At 37.9% G+C, this 7,050-nt stretch overlaps 1 pseudogene across 1 annotated transcript; it reads right to left on the reverse strand.

Annotated features, from left to right (window-relative positions):
- Positions 1 to 6,122: 6,122 nt before the first annotated feature.
- On the reverse strand, positions 6,123 to 6,846 carry LOC308352259 (small ribosomal subunit protein eS4-like; annotated as a pseudogene). The gene has a single exon. The product of its transcript is annotated as a small ribosomal subunit protein eS4-like (transcript).
- Between the last annotated feature and the right edge of the window lie 204 nt (positions 6,847 to 7,050).

A 7,050-nucleotide genomic window follows, 5' to 3' on the forward strand; every position in this document is an offset into this window, starting at 1 on the left:
TAATTTGGGTTGTACAAATTACATTAAATGGGAACTGAGGGAGTAATGAATAAGGAAAGGGTTAAGGTAGAGGCAGGGAGAGGTAGGGGGGCCCTGACTAGGCTCTGAAACTATTCCTGGCAGGCTGGAGCTCTAAACTAGAGTGAACAAGAGTTTAGGGGATACACCAGCCCACCTGGCCCTGGATGGCAGGGAGTGTGTGTCTTTGGCGGCTGCACTGTAATCACAGAAAATGACCAGACCTCAAAGAAGTAAGTCATTAAGGGTATTTTTTTTTTCATTAAGGGTATTATCAATAGTTTTGGCTCAAACCAAGAGGTCAGGAGAATCTCAAGGCCACAAGCTTCCTGGTCAAGTTTTCAATAAAAGACCCACCCTAAAAAAACCTCAGAGGCAACACTGCTGGGACCCCTCTCACTCCTGAGAGCTTTTTCTTCTTTTTCTGCTCTCAACTTCACTTAATGAACTTTCACTTCACTTCATTCTTTGTGATTCATTCTTTTTTTTTTTTAAGATTTTATTTATTTATTTGACAGAGATCACAAGTAGGCAGAGCAGTTGGCAGAGAGAGTGGGAGAAGCAGGCTCCCTGCTGAGTAGGGAGCCCAATGCGGGGCTCGATCCCAGGACCCTGGGATCATGACCTGAGCTGAAGGCAGAGGTTTTAACCCGCTGAGCCACCCAGGCGCCCTGTGATTCATTCTTTGACTCCGTGAGACAAAAACCCAGCCATCCTGCGACAGTAGGATAGGTCTGGTGCTCAAGCCATTTTTTTTTTGCTCCCGAGCATGGAAGCAGAGACCCACTTGTTCCAGGACCCACAGTTCTGGTGGTCCCAACAACGAAGTAAGTGCCTGTGGTCAGAGCACAACAGTTGCCATGCTGATTTCAACAACAGTCATTACAATGGTGGCCCACCCTAAAGCCTGCTTTTCCGACCTTCCAACGTGTTTGTGTTTACCAATTTCCCTATATTCAATACTTTCTGCTTCAAGGGTACCATATGTTTTTTGTTACCTGCAAGTAACTTTTGCCTGACACACACTCCTTAGTTTACCATAAGAGTAAAAATATAGACATATATTACTTTTATATGCATATTAACATATTTAAAAATGTGAACACAATATGCTTAATATAAATCTTTTTCTATCTCCATAAAACTTTAGAAGTTCTGACATTTAATGAGACCTTGAGAAGGCAAGGAAAAGATATTTGTACCCAGTCTGATATCTAATCTATAAATATTCATATTTTTATTAATTACTGTAAAACAGATTGAGCTAAAAGTATACATATTATTATGAACAATTACACCTTACTTTTATGCATCTTTTGCATTGATGGATTTAACTGTTTCTTTTTTTAAAATCTATGTTCTAAATACTTCTCACCATGAAATAGATGTTAAAGTTGTGTTGGAATTTGACAGGGAAATATTAACCTCATATGCACATATTCTAGAACTAATGGTTTATGCTCTGTTCTAAATTTGACACTTTAGACTATGAAGAACCTTTGTTTCCATTGTCACTTTATTCATCATTTAAATACAGTATCTTGACAGTTGCTGGAGGCATATGCAAGGCCCCGGACTGTCTTGATTAAATGCTAATGAGTAATTTTGCCTAGAAACTTCTGTCAGGATAGACTGGTTTGAGTATTTTGCTAAAATGTTTCATTAGATATTATCAATCCTTTCTTACAAAGTCATTGCCCACTCTATTATATAGTTGTTTATTTTTTTCCTTGCTTTTGCAAACATGAAGTTTAGCTTTAAAGACTATAGTTCGATTTGAAAATATTACCACCTGGAAAAGGAACAAATGAGAGATTCCATGGGTTGTACATATCTTCACAATTGATTTTGAGATAGACAGAAGAACATATTCTGATTAGTTTTAGAAGTAGTACCCAGAAAATTAGGGACACAACATTGAATTTTAAAGTATTTGAAATAGAAGCTATTTCTTGTCAGCGATGGTCTCCTGGGCTTAGTGCTTCAAATACAAGGATGAGCATAACAAAGCGATTTAATCGGCCTGAAACATTGCCCACACATACAAGCATACACAGAAAATAAACTGGCATCTAGGAAGCTCAGTTTCCTACCTAAATAAAAATTAAGTCCTTTATATTAAAATTACATTTACTAAGTTTTATGAAGTTCCAAGTTCTAATTACATGCTGGGAAATGTTGCTTAAAAATATTATACCACGGGGCACCTGGGTGGCTCAGTGGGTTAAGCCTCTACCTTCAGCTCAGGTCATGATCTCAGGGTCCTGGGATCAAGACCCACATCGGGCTCTCTGCTCAGCAGGGAACCTGCTTTCCCCTCTCCCTCTGCCTGCTGCTCTGCCTACTTGTGATCTCTCTCTCTCTCTGTCCAATAAGTAAATAAAAAATCTTAAAAAAAAATTATACCAAAAGGGATATAAACCTTCATAGGTAAAGACGTTATAAAATCTGTGTCAGATTTCTCAAGTTTGGGTATGGGACCATAGAGTTTTTAAATGTGGGGTAGGAGAACAGCAGATAGCAGCTTATGGGAAATGGAATTGTTTATTTAAAGAATGAGCTTTTTGCACCAGACTTGGCTTATTCTTTGCAGTGCCTCAGCCTTAAACTAGTCTCGAATGAAACACAATAGTGGCTGAGACCATGTCATCATAACATAGGCCCTTCTGGAATATATCTGTGTCCAAACCAGAATGGCAATAGTGTCTATTTTAAGAACTACAGCAGAGAAATGTAAAAAGAAAGAAAATGCAGAAAGGATAGGCACTGGTGTGCGGGTGTGTGTGTGTGTGTGTGTGTGAAGAGGAGAGTGGGTATGAGGATATCTAAGCAGGTGGAAAAAGGGCGGAAGGTCAGGGTGATTCCAAAAAATGTTACTGTGATCGAACACTCACCAGAATGCATTGAAAATCCTCACCATAATGAGGCTAAAGCTCTCCTCAGCTCTCATGGTGCATTAATGAGATATAACATTGGTCAGGTAGTCTCAGTCTCAAGAGCTAAGAGGAGCTTTTCTGTTTTTTGTCTTTCTACCATACTCATTTGAAAGACTGTAACCATGACCATTGAACCATCACTAAAATGAAGGACACTAATCAAGCAGCCTTATTATTGTCAAATACTAGTTAGAATCTGATTAGACACAATTAAATTAGGACACACATGGTGCTTTTCTTTTCTTTTCTTTTCTTTTCTTTTTTTAAGATTTTATTTATTTATTTGACAGAGAGAGACACAGCAAGAGAGGGAACACAAGCAAGGGGAGTGGGAGAGGGACAAACAGGCTTCCCGCAAAGCAGGGAGCCCAATGTGGGGCTCCATCCCAGGACCCTGGGATCATGACCAGAGCCAAAGGCAGATGCTTAAGGCCTGAGACACCCAGGCACCCCACACATGGCGTTTTCATACCAAAATCACGAAAAGACACCATTTCCAAAAAAGCAAGATATAAAGGTCACATATCCTCTAAAATAAGAATGCATAATTTAACTATGCCTAGGAGCAGCTGGAACTTGCCCTCTAGCTATATAAACATATTTCATTCTAATATTTACTCAAGTATTCATTATACATGGTTAATTTTCCATTTGCTTCCCCTCTAAAATTGCCCACACCATGCCTGGAAACACTGTGTGGTTCTATTTTGCAGAGTATTTCAGATTTATGAAATTTTTACTACTGAGAGTAAAGAAAAAAAATAACCAAGAGATTACACATTTGTTTTTTTTTTCAGTTTTTATATGCATTTCTATAATAACTGAGTTCTCAAGTAAGCATACTATTAGGTAATAAATACTGTGTGTCAACAATTACTCTAAAAGACTTAAATTTCATGTTCCCTTTAATTTTGTGTCACTGAATAATCTTCTCATCTTATTAGGAAAAAATTTACAAACATAACACGAAGTGAAATTGCAAGTAGATAATATTATGGTGAAAGGGGAAAAAAAGCATAAAAAATGAACGATGACCTAAAAAAGCAATAGAACTGACTTTTATTGTACATTTACTGTAAGCTGGATTCTGTGTGATGCGATTTCCACCAGATAACGCTATTTAATCCTCACAGTACTTCTAGGAGATCAGCTTTCATACGCCTGCTTTAAGGGAATGAAGTAACAGGAAATTGGAGAGTCTGATGGGTCCAAGATCACACAGGTGAAATACAGAGCAACAGTGATTTCTTCTGCTCACCACTATCCACTCTCTTTGCTCTAGGATCTGCCAAGATTCCAAACCTTTCTGGAGGTTCCCTGGGACCCTGTGACTACTCTGATTAATGAATTGTGAGGCAAAGTCCGATGTATCACTCTGGTGGGAGTCATTTAGGAGCCCTTCTGAGTTACCCACATTTTTTTGCTCACAGAAGCTGCAGCCCTTGACATCATGAGGTACCACAGCGTCCTGTACCCACCCCCCAAGCAGGCTGGACATAGAGTGCGAAATCAAATACTTGTTCTGTTAAGCCACTAGAACGTCAGGGTATACTGATTCATGGAACAGTCCAGTCTTTATGGGTTAAAATATACACAGGAAAGTATATTATTTCCCAGTATTATTAAATAGCAAGGAGAAAAATCATCTTCCAGAGCAAGTATATTTTAAATGCCCCACTCTACATGCTACACTGAACAATCGGGTAGCAGCTAACTTCCTGTGGCCATTTAAGTTTAAATGAATGAAAATGACAAAATTTAAATTTTCCTTAACCACGTTAGTTACATTGCAAGTATTCAGTGGTCACATGTAGCTAGTGGGTCCTGTCCTGGACAGCAAGAACGTTCCCAATATCCCACATGATATGAAATAGTGTGAGGGACCCACCCCCTCTTAACTCTCTATATTCTAGATCTAGAGAGGTGGCTTCTGAAATTCTTCGGAGTCATAAATACTTTGAGAAAAAAACTATACAGTGTTACTAAAAAGAAAGTCATTTGGGGGAAAAAGAGAGAAGACAGTTATGGGTTTTCCCTCCGGAAACATCTTTGGTTTTCTGAAAATATAAATAAGTATTTAAAAATTGAATATCTCAATATAATACCCAATTGTAATGGGAAATGTTGTAATATACAGAGCCTCCCAAGTAATGTAAAACTATTAAATTAATATTTGTTCTTGTCCATGTACCCATATCCAAATGCACGCATTCCACTTCTCTGTCCATTAGCATCCTTGATAATAGAATCACTGCATGTAGAAAGGGAAAAAAAATGGTAAGCAGACACAGCTCTTTTTAATTAAAGCAAAATCTCAGAAGATTTATTTCTTATTACTGCTTCTAAATTGAAGTGTGTGACTTTTTTTTTTTATGTGAAAGTAAAGGGGGAAATAAATTGAACCTGAGAAAGGGGTTAACATAAATGGAGAATGAGAAACTTTCTGAGCCAAAGCCAACTAAAGCATAACTATATCTGTAACATTGTACCACTATTTCATCAAAGATTCAAGCATTTTTAAAATTTTCTTTTTTTACCAAACTCTCCATCTCAGTAACAAACTAAGAAATAAATTTCAGGATAAATTTTAATAAATTTAAAATAAATTTTAAATATTATAAATTTAGAAATTTAAATATTTTAAATTTAGAAATAAATTTTAAAATAAATGTTAAGAAATTTTAGTACATTGAGAAATACCCTAGAATAAATTTCATGATGTCCAGTTTTGTTTCAAGTTTTAGCCCTCTCATTGTTACAAATTTTTTTTAAAAAAAGGACTATTATGAAATCCACATAAGTAACACCCAGAGAAAAACCAGCAGCTCTTTCCTTTTGAACCCATAAGAGCAGAAAAGAGAAAAAAATGACCATGGGGCCCATGGATTCCACTTTTGTTCTGTAGTCAAATGTGCTCTCTCATACCACTCATGTCAGGCTCCAGTCTTGACTCCTCATCACTGACATACCAAGGGAAAGAGGCCATGGGAGCATTAGTCACTGTTTTGAGGAGCATTTCAATCACTGACATTATTTGGAATTGTCAGTATATAATGACAATAAAAGTAGAACAAATTTTAGTTGGATGTTTATGTTTTTATTTTTTATCATGCTGTATGATCTTTAGTTAAGGAGAAAGATTTCCAATCATGTCACCTAGGGACCATTCTACCCACTGCTCTGTTTGGCTACCAGTCTCTTGTCTTTCTTCGGTAATGGTGAGGTGCATACCTTTTCCACGTGGAGGAGAAATCCAGCTGGGTGGCAAAATTGTTGTCATTGGCATCCTTTACGTGAACTACATCAAAAGAACGAAGGTGTCTCTCTCTTTTGGTGATCACACCAATTCTTCCCAGGTTAGCACCTCTAGTCACCATACACAGATTACCATATTTGATGAAATCAGTAATCTTTCCAGTCTCCAAATCAGTCTGAATGGTGTCATCCATCTTCATGAAGGGATCAGGGTAGAGGATAGTGTGAGCATCCTGGGTCACCAAATGAGGGATTCCTTTTGTCCCCACAAAGATCTTTCTCAACTTTTACAACATATACTTGCCTCCTAAGGTGTAATCCAATGAACGGCAAAACAACCCTTGCTGTCATGGATCAGATGGAAATTCTTCCCAGTCTTGTCAGTGCAGATGACCCTCATAAAACCTGCAGGGTCGGTGGTATAGGTTCAGACCTTGCCATCAATCTTGATGAAATGTTGCATACAGGTCTTCTTTACTTCATTTCCTGTAAGGACATACTTAAGTCTGTTCCTTAGGAAAATGATGAGTGGGAGACATTCTCTCAGCTTATGGGGACAAGTAGATGGATGAAGAGCAAACACACTAGTCAGTTTATCCAGCATCCAAAGCTGTGAAGCTACTACATACTTTAGATGCTTCTTAGACCATAAGCCATGGCTGTACTAGGCAGAAAAAAGACGTACTGTTTTTTGGTTTTGTTTTGTTTTGTTTATTCTCCACAGAAAACTTGTCCCTTTATGCCCTATATCACTTTTACAGACCCATACACATCTTGGTACCCTCTCGAACTGGTCACATGGACATACTAGTGACATGAGTCTGGGACTGTGTCTAGTCTA

The sequence above is a fragment of the Martes martes genome, assembly GCF_963455335.1.
Source record: "Martes martes genome assembly, chromosome: 1".
Taxonomy (NCBI): domain Eukaryota; kingdom Metazoa; phylum Chordata; class Mammalia; order Carnivora; family Mustelidae; genus Martes; species Martes martes.